This window comes from Pantherophis guttatus, chromosome 2 (genome assembly GCF_059756535.1).
Source record: "Pantherophis guttatus breed Tessera chromosome 2, ASM5975653v1, whole genome shotgun sequence".
NCBI lineage: Eukaryota > Metazoa > Chordata > Lepidosauria > Squamata > Colubridae > Pantherophis > Pantherophis guttatus.
Genome location: NC_142064.1, coordinates 154,894,939 through 154,910,051, shown reverse-complemented (window position 1 = coordinate 154,910,051; position 15,113 = coordinate 154,894,939). Strand labels below are relative to the sequence as shown.

The following is a 15,113-nucleotide window of genomic DNA, read 5'->3' as shown; positions in this document are numbered from 1 at the left end:
ACTGTCCCGCCAAAAGCGGGACGTCTGGTTACCTTAGATGACGTCACCGAACCGGTTCTCCCCCCCCCGCCCCCCCACCCACCCACCCAAGTTATTCTTATCTTTTATTTGGTCCCACCCCCAATCTATTGCTGCCTCCTGAGTCCCAGCTGATGACTAGAGGGAAAAAAACTGTTTAAACTCTTGCCGCAAGGCTTCAAAGGGCCGTCCTACAGCTGATCAGTGTTAAAAGCAAACAAATGAGTAGGGTCGTAAGTGCGAGGACTGGTCGTAAGTGCGAGGACCTTCCAGAAATGACTCTGACCAGTTAGCCACGCCCACCTAGTCACATGACCTCCAAGCTACACCCACAAAATAAGCCACACCCACAGAACCGGTAGTAAAAAAATTTAGAACCCACCCCTGGGTTGTAGTGCCCAGCAGAGAGGCTGCAGTGAAGTGGGATCTTTGGTGCTCTCCGAGCTTGGTTATTTTCTTGCAGATATTTCATTACCAAACTTGGAAACATCATCAGTGCTAGAAGGGAGTGGGGTTTGCTCTTATTTTTATATACTGGTAGCTTGCCCTCTCAGTGCTGGGGGGAGAGGGGCTGTGGTCTGGCCTTATCAGAGGATCAACAGAAGTTCTTGCTTTCAGGAGGTCTGGTCACAGAAAACTGAGTGATCTCACATGCTTTCATTTCATCCTTTTTACAAATATGATTTTTTTTGGGTGCTGGGAATTTGAGCATAATAATCACATAAAGAACCTAACATCCATTTCTGCACATGCCCTAGGGGCAGCAACATAAGGGAAAATTTTGTGAAAGTGATATCCAGAATACTAAATCAACCTCCATCAAGGGGTTAGGTCACTCCTCCTGTTCGTTGGATGAAATACTAGGTGGGATACGGGCATTTTATTTAGAAAGCTAAATAAAGAAAGGCAGAATGATGACATTACAAGGATGTAAGCATCTTCTTCTCATGGGCCAGCTGTTTCTACCCACGTTTATTCAATGGTTCTGACTGCATGTTCCTGACCTGCAGCTGGAAAGCTGCAAAAGGACGTTGTCAGTTTCTTTCAAACACATTGCAGAAGCTTCTCCCTGAGGCATTGGGAGACAGTTATTGTTCAGGGGAGGCTGGTGCAGATAGTTTTATATGATCAGATCCAGATGGAAGATTCCACCTGGGTTGGGGGTAGGGGGAATGGGAAGCTTTGTGGGGGTGGGTTAGGGGAAAGAACATAATGAAGCCCTGAGATCTAAATGAGTCCTTGCTGAATGGTTTCAGATCAAGGGTTTACTGAAATCAAAGAGAACCAGTTGCTCTCAGGGAAGTGCTATTAGCTTTCATTATTTAACTACTACTAGACGGTCTGGCAGATCTGCAAAGATAGAAAACCAAGCTATTTTTTTTTTCATACCTTCATACATGCTATGTTACATGAAGCTCAGTGATGAAGCTTGCACACTTCAAACAGCTCACTCAGTCATTATAAGGTCTATTTTTGAGGGATGTGTGATATTAAGGTTTAAGAGTGGTGTATAAAGTGAGCCACTATGGCTTGTTCTACAAATAATGATTTAAAAACTCAATTCAGCATTATGTGTGAAACCAAGCAGTTTCATACAGTCTTCCCCAACCAAATGCCTTGTAGATGTTTGGGGACTATAGTTCCCAGAACTCCTCGCCAGAAGGGGCAAAAAGAGGATTCCATCTTGGAAAGAGCTAGAAATTACTATATTTCAAAGACTTGCTGGCATTTCTACTCCAAACAACTCTGAGTGATGTAGATTTAAAAAAACAAACAATTACAGACAATAGGAAATTAAGTCAGGAATGGCATGATCTTAAAGAGAAGACTCCAAACTTGACCTCCTCTAAATGCCCACTTCCAGAGTCAGGTTTTTACCTCTCTGAGAAAACTTATCAGGGGGAGGAGGTAAGTTATTCCACAGCCTGGTGTCCCTACAGAGAAGACGGTAGTATGGAGTCCTTGCAGATGGATTTCTTTAGGGAATGGGACCCTTTAGCAGGGCCACTCTCCCAAATCTTACAGGACAGCCGGATCCATTTCAGAGCAATCAACTTTGGAAATATCTAGGACCTGAGACACGTTAAAGATGGTAGCAGAAATTAAGCGGCAACCAGAGCATTTCCCATACTAACGCAGAGGTGGTATTCAGCAGGTACTGACCAGTTCTGGAGAATTGGTAGCGGAAACTTTGAGTAGTTTGGAGAACCGGCAAATACCACCTCTAACTGGTCCCACACCCATCTATTCTCTGCCTCCCAAGTCCCAGCTGATCGGGAGGAAATGGCGATTTTGCAGTAACCTTCCCTTGAGTGGAGAGGGAATGGGGATTTTACAGTATCCTTCCCCCGGAGTGGGGAGGGAATGGAGATTTTACAGTATCCTTCCCCTAGAGTGGGGTGGGAATGGAGATTTTACAGTATCCTTCCCCTGGCACGCCCACCAAGCCACATCCACCAAGCCACGTCCACAGAAACGATAGTAAAAAATTTTGAATCTCACCACTGCACTAATGGTGTTACATGGGTGAACCAAAGTTACCAGTAACTTTTCAGGCCACTGATTGTTGAACCAGCTGAAGCTTCCATGCAGTTTTCAAGGGTAGCTCCCTGAGGAACAAATTGTAGCCGTCCAGCTATGAGGTGACAAGTTTGAGTGACTGTGCTCAATGTCCAGGAAACGGTTAGTGCACAAGATATAATTGTATAAAGAATCTCCTAGCCATCTGCAGGAGCAGCAAATCCCCCAGAATACAACCCTTAGGCTGCAAACTAGCTGATTAGTACCAGAATACCTGCCACAAGGGATGTGTGGGCTGAGGAAATGTATACAGAATTGCAGGGATCTCATTGATGCGAATGAAATTGTTTCCTTGCTCTAACCACCTCCCACCAATACTCCTGTTTATTTTTCTTCCCCTATGCTCTTATGTTTTTGTTTTTGTTTGTCTTCCCCCATTACAGCTTTTGGAATGTAATCTTCTCAGATACTTGTTCATAAGTCACACCAATGAAACGATGCAGTCGACAACAAGCAAGCACAACATGCCTTCTGTACAGGGAGATGCATTACCCACAAATCCAATGGGATTCTTTTCAGTGAAAATTAGGCTACCGGCTATTATGTCTTTGAGAAGAGCTCCAGAGTTGGAGTCCCTTTCCACCACATCCCGGTTTGTTTCTAATCTTCCTTATCCAGATTCATTTAAATATGAAAGTATTTGTTGCGTTAATGATAAACCTCTATCTTGGGAATAACACAATGAAGCCCCCTGAAAGATTTGACCAATTGACTCCATGCTGATAGGCCCGAATACATGGAATTCAGTTTTTGTTTCCCATAAATGTCTCTTCTATGTAATCCTATGTAATAAGGGACGTGGTGGCTCAGTGGCTAAGACGCTGAGCTTGTCGATCGAAAGGTCGGCAGTTCAGCGGTTCGAATCCCTAGTGCTGCGTAACGGGGTGAGCTCCCATTAATTGTCCCAGCTTCTGCCAAGCTGGCAGTTCGAAGGTATGTAAAAAATGCAAGTAGAAAAATAGGGACCACCTTTGGTGGGAAGGTAACAGCGTTCCATGTGCCTTTGGCGGTTAGTCATGCCACGGAGATGTCTTCGGATAGCACTGGCTCTTCAGCTTTGAAATGGATATGAGCACTGCCCCCTAGAGTCGGGAATGACTAGCACACATGTGCGAGGGGAACCTTTACCTTTACCTATGTAATCCTATTCGTACTAGGCAGAATTTATAAAAATCAAACCGTGCCTTTACAATTCCATCATAGGTCCTTAGGAAAGTGGGTTCAGCCCTAGACCCCCGATACCATAGAAGGAGCACTTCTTTGTTATTTGGCAAAGCAATAGTAGTTCCCCCTCCCCCAAAGGGTCAGGTTTTCACATACCCCCTCCCATTCCATAAGATTGGGAAGAAATGTCAAAAATAAATAAATAAATAAATAAATAAATAAATAAATGTTATAGAAAATGAGAAGGTGGAGATCTTGTGGGACTTTCGAATACAGACAGATCGTCATTTGAAACACAACACGCCAGATATCACAGTTGTTGAAAACCGAAACGTACAATTTATTGATATCGCGGTACCAGGAGACGCCAGAGTTGAAGAAAAAAAACTGGGAAAAAATCATGAAATATCGTGACCTGGCCATTGAAACTACACAGTTATGGATGAAACATGTAACAGTGATACCCATTGTCATCAGGGCACTTGGTACCATATCCAAGAATTTTACAAAACACATCAAGAAATTGTAGCTTCCTGCAATAACACCAGCGGAACTACAAAAAACTGCGCTACTCGGAACATCGTATATTTTAAGAAGATACTTGGTTGATACTTAGGACGTTGGCAGCAACCCGTATCAACCATTAGCACCAGTCAGTGGTATTCATGATACATTTTTAAGTGTTCAGTTGACCGAGTTTCATGTTTAATGAATATAATAATAATAATAATAATAATAATAATAATAATAATAATACAGCACAAGAAGAGCAAGCAGTCGATAAACATTCAAGCATGAGTCTCAAAATATTTCTACCCTCTCTCTGCAATGAGCATAGGCAGTCACTGAAGTCCTTCCTTACTCAAGGAAGTAAAAAGCAACTGTTTCAAGTAGGATGACAATACTGATTTTACTGGGAATATAGCATTTGATTGTTTCCCCCCCCCCCCATCCCCCTCTCTTTCATTATCTTTTCTCAATCTATTTTTATATTTAGAGGTTTGGCTTCATTGATTTTATAAGAAAATTTTTCATTAGGACTTCCTGTGTGCAAGACTGCAGAGTTATGTAGTTAGCACTTGTTTGTTGGAATTGGCTCAAGGTTTGTTAATTTCAGTCTATCTGGACTTTGGGCAAGAATAAGCAAGGCCCCTTCTTTCCCATTTCTTAGAATGGGCTAAATAATAAAGTCCTGGACAGAAGACTCCAGCTAGACAGAGAAGGGGTGTCGGGAGATTCAGTTTGACTGGTGGCAGTCTATCTTAATTATCTTTCATTGGGAGCCTTTGGAAGAAGGGGACTGCCATGGAAATTTTAAATTATCCCCTGCCTGGTTAGATGACAAACCCATAAGCAGAAATGTAATTCTCCAGACACTGGTATTTTCCTGTTCTCTCACCAGAAACAGCAAGTAAACACAGAAATTGGTATCGCTTGGGAATTAACCCCATGAGATTACTTGCCTGTGTGAGTGGTCCATTATGATTCCTCCAACACAACACTTTTTCCCCCAGGGAGGATTGTTAACATGCTTCACTTGCAAAATGTCAGGTGCATGTGTGAACTAGCCTTCACAGATTTTTCACAGGCAGGTCAAAAGCCAAGCAGACAACTGGCACACCAGACCAAATACCAGAACACTGTCCAATTCAACAGGGCACAAAATCTAAGGCAAAAGAAGTCAGGTCCTGCCTATGTGATGGAAAGCATTAGGAAAGGGTCTGAGCATCCCCCCTCAAACCTTTTGAAGTTTCAAACACGAGATAAGAAGATGCTCCCTTTTTAGGCCTAATGCTGGAGAGTGTTGAATGTTATTTCAGCACAGATGGTAGAATAACATATCTGATAGCACCTGAGGGGAGCAGGCTAGCTTAGATAACTCAGGACAGCCCGAAGGAATGCGGGATTGTCTTCCAATTGAGGAGGAACCCTCAGAGGCTGACACTCCAGAACAATGGTTCACTTACACATACACACACACACACACACACACACACATACACACTGGTAAGGCCATCCTGCCCCCATTGGATGTACAAGATGGTATCTTTCACTAGCCCAATATTTGGCAAAGACTCAAGAGAAAATAGGGAGATTTTTCAAAGCCTTCCAACTGAAGAAAAGCAGATGCACGAAGATATGCTTCAATAGCTGGTCAGCCTCCAAATAACTCTCAAGACTACAGTGAAAGCAGCAGTTTATTACGGGCAGACGTGAGTGCGCGTGCACACACACCTTCCAGAGTTAAATTAGCAAAGGGAACAAACGTATGTTTCCAAATGCAATTCCTCACTAATCAGAAAATCCCCAGTAGGTGGGCATGGTATGCTGGAGACAAGTTGCATTTGTAAAATATGATTAATCCCAAATAGCCACTGAAGTGGTAATTCCACTTTCTTCCTGTCTGATCTGGCACCAGGCAGTCATGCTACTTGAATCAAGGGATCCAACTGGGAGGAAGGGAATCTCAGCCCTACTTCTTCCAGTCCTGATAATTCATGACCTGTGACTCCAAGAAAAGTACTGGCAATGTTTCCTTCTTCAATAGGCAGGCAGATAGCTGTGTTGGTAACTCAAGAGGTGCAAGTCATTAGTATTTTATGGATATGGGCCTTGACACTGAGTTTTGTTATAAAGCACTTTACATTTTCAATCACTTCTCCCATTGTTCCTTGGGGGGCTGATTGGAAAGCACAGGGGCCACAAGTCCCAAATAAAGATAACTCCATCTGACTAGGGAAAATGCTTAAATTAATGGCTGAGTCAATTCCTTTTTGCTTAAAGTCATCCTTGCCTAAAATGACCAGGTTACTCCTCACAACACCCTTGACCCAGTGGTGGGTTCTAACCGGCTTTACTACCAGTTCTCTTCGTGCATGCACTTCGCGTGGTTATCACCGCGCGCATACTCCTTTGCTCACATGCGCGCCGAACTTGCGCTCCGCACAAGCGCATTACGAATCTGCCCAGCTGAGGTGCGGCAATCCACTCTGATGTTGGAAAGATAGAAGGCAAAAGGAGAAGGGGAATGATAACAGATGAGATAGATAAGTGTCATGACACAATGCACATGAATCTGGGTAAACTTCACGAGATAGTGGAGGACAGTGGCATGCTATGGAACATGGAGTCACAAAGAGTTGGACACAACTTAGCAATTGAGCAACAAAAACCTTCCATCTCAATTCCTAAGTTCAGCAGCAAACCAGAATTTGGCTCTCAGTTCAATACACTGATATAAAACAAAGAGGAAGATATTCACTGCTAAAAATCAAGGGAGACAAACTTTTCCCTTCTCTTGTTTCCTTCCAGAACTCTGAAGATTTGGACCAACTGGACCAAGCAGTTTAAAAAAGATGGAGAAAGAGCAAGTTTCTCTCTCTAATGTCCATTTCCTATATGGATTAACCTCTCCATTGTAAGAGAACTATGGTATGTGCATGTTTTACTTATATGATTAACCTGCACAACTGGTTTGGCCTTAACTGCAAAATATCAAATGGTGAGAAACCAACATGTAAAATTGCATGTGTGAACTGGCTCTTCGAAGCATTTGTTTTAACCCAGCTGAGTTAAACAACTCGGCTCAGCTTTCAATATACAGGTCAATGTGGTGTGGAAAGTCTGCTACGAAATCCTATGGATGCATAATGACTAGAATTTGAGCAAAAAAAGAATCAGATGTCCCCAGCGCAGAGATCCCAAAATAATTCCCAGGATGGGACAGGAGTATCCCCTCATTAAAAATATAATAAAGGAAGATCTTTAGCTGGGTTAGTAAAGAGAAGTGGGAATATCTTGGCTTGGAGAAAATGAACTATCCTTCTGAGATGGTTTAATGTTAAAAAAAAAAAAAGGGAGAGGAAGGAAAATTCCTGGTTGGTTATTACATATAACCAACTACTTTGTCTAGCTTTACTTTTCTAGTTTTGTAAACAGATTCAGAACTGGACTCATTTTGCCCATTTCTGAGATCCATTTGCCTCCTAAGCTTCATCAGACTCATTATCCCTCATTCTCCTTCACCTGCCTTCCGAAATCTCTCCCAACTCTATCCCACTATTGCTCTGTTAATGATGTCTCTAGTTGCTTCTTATTCGCAAAGTCCTGCAGCACAGACTCTTTCAATTTAAACATGTGTTGTGTTCAAAACCATCCCTGAACATTTGCGATCACGCTATTCAGATTCAAAAGCTAAATAGTGCTTTTACAACTCTGCTTAGCCTTTCTCCAAAGGCAAATAAAGAACCCCTTTATTGATTTTCCAAGGAAAAAACGTGGCAGCTTGGGGGGGGGGGTTAGAGCTCAGAAAACATCTCCCCCAAATGGTCTTTAATAAACTTGGGTTTAATGCCACCATCCTCGGAGGAACCAAAATCATGGAAGGGTTTATCAACCGCAAGGATTCACATGGCCAGCTTTCCTGGGGGTCAAGCTGCAATTATTCCAACATGTCCTACAAAGTCTAGAGGACTGGGAGCCACTTTTTCATGGCCCCCTTCTTTTTTCTTCTTGACTTTTGAGAAAAAAAGGGTGGATTTGAAAACTGACTTGTTCCTTAGTAACCTTTTTGGTGAAAATAAAGCAAAAGGGAAAGAGTAAATAGCCATAGGCTGACCATAAGCCTTCGAAATTAGCAGCAACTCATCCCTGCGAAGATCTGGGCTCCCAACTTCTATTCCCAGAATATTCCATGATGTTGGCAGTAGAAAATCAGATGCTCTGGTCTACTTAAAATTGATTTAATCGAATGTTGTGGCATGCTAACATCTGAGCAGCAGACTAAGTAGGCAAAATGTTACTTGGCCACAAGCTTCCCCATTATAGATAGAGTTTATAGAACTGTCCAAATTATGTTTAAATTGTATAAATCATTCCCAAAATCATGCACATAAAAATTAGTGTATTCCTCTTCTATCCTCTGAATTGATGATAACTTTCTCTTCTTTGGAAATAAAACTAGAAACCTGGTTTGATAATTTTTTTTTATTCCATGGCTTGCTTAGTTACACTTTATGGGGGGGGGAAAAGGTTTGCCAGGATTCACAGCAAATTAAATCATCAAACATGACTTACAAACCATAGTGTATTATCAAGGGTGGGCAACCATGACAACTTTACAACCTGTAGACTTCAACTCCCAGAGTTCCTGAGCCAGCCATGTTTGACCAATATGCTAAGGCGAGGCAAAAATAGTCATTAGTTTTAACATTCTCTTGCAAAAATGTGAAGATAAACAATAGACGAATTGTGAAGATTTTTGTGTACTGAAAAGTTTTGCAGAGTATGGGGTATGGTATGGTATGGTATGGTATGGTATGGTATGGTATGGTATGGTATGGTATGTCTTTCACTTACAACTATTGCATTCCCATGGTCACATGATTGAAATTTAGATGCTTGGCAATTGGCTCATATTTATGATAGTTGCAGTTCCGCATGGTCGTGTGATCACTTTTTGCAACCTTCTAACAAGCAAAGTCCTTCGCTCATTTTGCTGTGATTTGAAGACCTTCGCCATGATTTGAAGACCTTCGCTCATTTCGCCGTGATTTGAAGATCTCGTTATTTCATAGCCTGGACTGATGGGGGGGGGGGGGTTCTTAATAGTTTTTAAACTGATTTTAAACTGTTTTAATTTGGACTTTTAATTTTATATTGCATTAATGCCATTATGTATTTTACTGTTGTGAGCTGCCCTGAGTCCACTGGAGATAGGGGGGGCATATAAATCGCATTAAACTTAAAGTCAATGGGGATGCCAGATTCACTTAACAACCATGTTACTAACTTAACAACTGTGGTGATTCACTTAGCAACCGTGTCAAGAAAGATCATAAATTGAAGCAAAACTCACTTAACTGTTTTGCTTAGCAGCAGAAACTTTAGGTTCAATTGTGGTCATAAATCGAGGACTGCCTGTAATGAAGCACACAGTGCAGCAGCTGCAGTTCTGGAGGAACTGTCCGCGCCAACCAAATTTGAATATCCTCTAAGGACAATTTTTGGTAAACACAACACACTTCATGGCTAGCCAGTGATGAAATTAAATTTTCTCCAAGGAACAATTACCTAAGCTGTCCTCCCTTTCTTGTTCCTTCATTTAATTTGCTTGCCTGAATGAGGATTTTAGTGTAAACTTTCACTAAAGGGGGAGTGGGGGGTGGGAGGGGAATGGGGCAAATTCTAAGGTCTAAGCTAAATATAAGCTTAAATTTTCTTCCTTGAAGCCAAACTGTGGCAACCAAGAACAGATCCTGATGGTCTGGGAAAGTTAGGACCAGGGAGATGCTTCCAAAATATACTCTGCCGTGTAGAAACCACTCTACATTTACTTATATAACTTCTATGTCTTTTCATAATCAAGTTTTCCCCAAAAGTTCCTGAGCAAATGTTGATTTATAAAATACTCATAGAGTTTGAAAATCGCTGTGATATATTGATGTGTATCAGCCATTGTTACCGAGAAATGCTATTCTAGCTCATCTATCAAATTCTGCAAAAATATTGGTTGCTGAATGTCAAATACTGAAGTGTCATATCATTAGGCATCCAATGCAGACATGAAATATTGTTAAGAATATTCAAACCCTTAAAAAGAATCCTAGATATTATTTCTAATGGAACAATGTAAACGGCTACAGGAATTGCCACTGCCTCTAGCTGCATGTATGGTTCTTATTTTCCTTTTTTATTTCCCAATACAACATATACTATGTCTCTCTCATATACACAAAAACACACACACACACACACACACATAGAAGTTTTTCAGTTGTTACAAGAGCATCCTGGGACACATTTTTTCATGGTCATTACACATGTTCCTTGATTGTGCTGCCTTTAAACATTATGTAGGTATTGGAGTATCAGCCTTGGAAAAGCTGTTCCGGTAACAATACTTCTGACTTTTCAATGCCATGAGTATCTGAATAAGCTATGTTTACTGGCTCTACCACAGAGGTGGCCAACCTTGACAATTGGCTGGGGAATTCTGGGAGTTGAAGTCCACAAGGTTGGATGCCCTTTCTCTACCATTTGGAAAGAGAACAGTAATCTTCCATTTTTTTTACTGACCTTGGGAACTAATCCCACAAAAGCAAGAAAACTTCTAATTTTCTAAGCTTTTAAAGAGAGGTATAACTTATCGCGCACACACCAGATGTAGGAAAACCTACAGCCACATCGGGAGTATAATTTTTTGCCACTTCCCTTTATGATTACGGCAATAAAATAATAATTTCCCCACAATTCCAAGGCAGGAAATACATGTATTCAGTACTGTAAATCCCAAAATAGACTTAGCATTGTTTTAAAATGCTAAGGAAAGGAAAAACCATCTACCAAAATATCACCAAAACCCAAGGGAGGAAACAACAAATCCCAGTGTTGCCCGCATGTCTGGCACAACCCTCCCAATTATGTATTATCGTTCCAGTCGCTGTGTTCTTCTACCTTCCCCAAATCTATTAAGTGCAGTGTGGTTGCAACTTTGCCCACCCAGGAAATAGGGTTACATTTTCATTAGTGCAAACAAAAACCTAAACTCCTTTGCTGCCTCTTGCTTCATATCCTCATAAAGTAGCCAAACATTGTCTGGAGGGAAAATACTGTACAGCAGTGTTTCCCAAACTTGGGAACTTCAAGATGTATGGACTTCAACTCCCAAAATCCCACAGCCAGCCATGCTGGATGGGGAATTCTGGGAGTTGAAGTCCACACTTCTTAAAGTTCCCAAGTTTGGGAAACACTGCTGTACAGGTAGTCCTTGACATACAAGCATTTGTTTAACTATGATTCAAAGTTACAACGCTACTGAAAAAAGTGATGTATAATCAGTTTTCACTCTTCACCATTTATACCTGTGACTGTTGCATCATCCTCATGGTCAGATGATCAAAATTCAGGTGCTTGACAAGTGGCCTGTATATGAGAGTTGAATTGTCATGTGATCACCATTTCTATCCTTCCCAACAGGCTTCCGACAAGCAAAGTCAATGGGGAAAGCCAGATTTGCTTAATAACTACGGGATTCACTTAATAATTGCAGTTACCGTGTTTCCCGAAAATAAGACTGGGTCTTATATTATTTTTTGCTCCAAAAGATGATTAGTTAGTTGATTTTCTAGTTAGGTCTTGTTTTCGGGGGAAATTCAGTACTAAATGCATCTGTCTGGCTGACTATCTTAACCGGGGCTTATTTTTGGGATAGGGCTTATATTACGAGCATCCTGAAAAATCATGCTAGGGCTCATTTTCCAGTTGGGTCTTATTTTTAGGGAAACATGGTATTTACATACCAACTATGGCAAAAAGAAAGCTCATTAAAAGGGGCAAAAACCATTTAAGAACCGTCTTGCTTAGCAATGGAAATTTTGGGCTCAATTGTGGTTGTAAGTTGAGGACTACCTGTGCGGTAATGTAACACACCCTCTACATTATTTTTCTTTGCTACAACTATCTCTAGGAAATGCTTGGTTTGAAAAAGATACAAATCACTGGAAGAAGAAACTGAGGCCAAGAGATAACTTTTCATTAAGGTCTTCCCTCCAAATTTCCATAATTTTCATGGGAAAACATGCACAAAGCAAGTAACAATTCAGTGGATTTCAGACAATCTGGTCTGGGTAGCAGAGATTATGAGTTATATTATCCAATGTAGCAGAAATACTTCATACACACACATACACACTCCATCAATCTGAAAAAAATATACAAACTTCCATTTATCCTGAAGCTTACTTTCTCAGCCTGATTAACAAGACAGTTAAAATGACTTATGCTAATTTTACACACTATAGCTCTGAGAAGCAGCAGCAGTAGTGTTTTTAGTTGGGGTGTGCTGATACTTAAATACAATAAAACCCAAACAATAAATGTTGTAAAACAGGCTACACCAGAATCAAGGTTGTATGGTAATCAATATGGTTGATTGTATGGTAATCAATTTTAAGACATTATCTAATCCTTGCGCTACCATAAGTTAAACTAGTTTCAGATTCACCTGCCTTAAGAGAACATTGCTTCTTTCTACAGGAACTGGGTTAGGATACTATGGTTATCCCATCACACTCCCACTCCCACTCCCAAGCAAGCATGACCCTGGTTTAATTATCAGATTCCTCTTTCCCCCAATGTGGCTGTTTTAAATTCTGCTTTGTTTTAATCTTTGTTAGCTGCCTAGTATTGTGCATGAGGTGGCTATAAAAAGTTGTCTAAATAAAATAAATAAAATGTGCTGCCGCTGTGGTGGTGATGGAGGAGGAGGAGGAGGAGGAGGAGGAGGAGAAGGAGAAGGAGAAGGAGAAGGAGAAGGAGAAGGAGAAGGAGAAGGAGAAGGAGAAGGAGAAGGAGAAGGAGAAGGAGAAGGAGAAGAGTTTTAGGAGCCTTTTTGAACCTCAGGAAACTCGACTCTAACCAGTTCAAGGGAGAGTGGGTTCCAAAGAGCAGGAGTGCGATGGGAGGAAAAAAAAGCTCTAAAAGGAGAGAGGTTGCCAATTTTGACAGTAGAGAAAACTAAGCAACCCTGATTGCCTGATTGACCTGAGCGCACAGAGCCTGAAATTGTAATCAAGGTATTGAAATAACTTGGGTCTTCCAGCACAAACTGCCCAGAAGTTCAAGCACACATCACCACCAAATCAATACATAAAAATCTCCAAATCAAGGGCTCAGAAACCCGATTTGAGGAATCAGGTGGGAGAACTGTGAACCTCTGTGGCTCTTGTGTCACTTGGGGGAGTTGCTCCGACAATCGAGGCGGCTTACATATTGATGAAACAAATAAAAAGATTTCTCCGAAAGGGAGTTCTTCCATATGACTTGATCGCAGCCCGTTTGCCTGGATAACGTCTGGACCACTCCTCTTCTGATAGATTAATGGAGAGCACGCGCTGCCCATATGGCATAAATTCAACAGATAAAGCGCCCCTCCCCCCCCCTTTTTTTCCCCCCTGGCATGGCGAGATGAAGTGACAACTGACGTTTTGGGGTTTGAGATTCCCGCGTAGCTTTTAAAGATGCCAGCTTTGCCCCCACAAAAAACCCCTCCAACAACCCCCCAATACCAGTGCTATTTGCTCGATTTAAATCTGGTGCCAGTGAATCTGCTAAGAGGCGCTCCCTCTCAGTTTGCAACGCCACACGACGGCGAGGCGGGAGGGGGGGGCGGGGAAAGCACCTTCTGCCAATTGTTATCTATACCGCGGGTGATTTTTATAGCGTCCCCCTCCTCCTGGGCCACGCTTTGCACTTCGCTCGCCTAGTTTTCCACGTTCGTTTAAGAACACGTTATAGCGTTTGCACCGCGCCGGGCGAACGTCTCCCCGTTCTGCAGCGATTCGGTGGGAACCGCGGTGTCTCGCGCCCTGCGTCCCGATCGCAGAAATCGGAATTGCAACAATGGCAAAGCATCACCGCGGCTGGTTTCCCGCCCCCCACCCCCACCCCACGCCTTGCACCACGTGCGCCTGGACAAACCCTTCCGTCTCACAAGCAGCCTTGGCAGCGGCGGAGTTCTCACGAGAGCAATCAGCGAAATGGAACTCAAACGGCTTCGGAAGTCGAGAGACGCGCCCGCTCCCACCCTCGTCCAACCAGGCAGAACCCCCTCCTCCCACCCCACCTAGCCGCATCCAGGGGCATTCCCTACTGCAAGGTCTTTGCGCCTTTAAATACCCCGAGCTGTGGCTAAGCAGGCACCTTCTCCAAACATTCAGGCCCATTAACATTGTTAAGCAGTGAGTTAGGGAGTGTCAGAAATGTGCTATTTTCACACGCAGCCTGATTGATGAAGGGCGCCGCGCGCAGGGCCCAGAATTGGCAGCGAGACAAGCTTGAACAATGAGGGGGCCCCCAGCCAGCCAATAAATACCAGCCTCTAATCTCATTCCCTCCCCACGTGGGGCCAGACGGGCAGCCGGAGCTTCGCGCCCATTGGGCGACTCGCAGCCAACCAGAGGGTGTCAAAAAGAAGCTTTGCGCTGCCGTTGGCTGGCCGTGTTCTCTTTTGTTCTCGCTACCTCGGAAGGGTTAACTCTTTCTTCTCCTTTTCCCGGGAACGCCGGTTTAGCTAAAGAGGTGCAGACAGTGCCGGATCCAGCAGAAGTGCAGGAAAGAGACACACACAGAGCAGTTTTCAAAATAAAGGTTTTAACATCCCGGGTCATTAGCGCACACGCAAGCTCCTCCGTCTGCATCCTGGATGGAAGCAGCAGCAGCTGCAGCAGCTGCAGGGCCTTTAGCGCTCGATCGTGTTCTTCTTGAGCCCGCGTCTTCTTCCTCTCGACTTGCCCAGGACGGGTGTCGGGGTGCTAGGAGATCACGGGCTTTCAGCACGCCCCAAGGCAAAA

At 42.9% G+C, this 15,113-nt stretch overlaps 1 protein-coding gene across 8 annotated transcripts in view; it reads right to left on the bottom strand.

Annotated features, from left to right (window-relative positions):
• LOC117662976 (uncharacterized) overlaps positions 1-14,384 on the bottom strand; it is a 52,317-nt gene extending 37,933 nt beyond the window's left edge. Inside the window, exon 1 of one of the 8 annotated variants that reach the window (XM_087887054.1) lies at positions 14,242-14,384. The gene's annotated coding sequence lies outside the window, so the exon portion shown is untranslated. Of the gene's footprint in view, positions 1-14,208 lie in introns of all 8 variants that reach the window. The other 7 variants (XM_087887055.1, XM_087887056.1, XM_087887060.1 and 4 more) reach the window with 7 other exon arrangements.
• Positions 14,385-15,113: the final 729 nt, after the last annotated feature.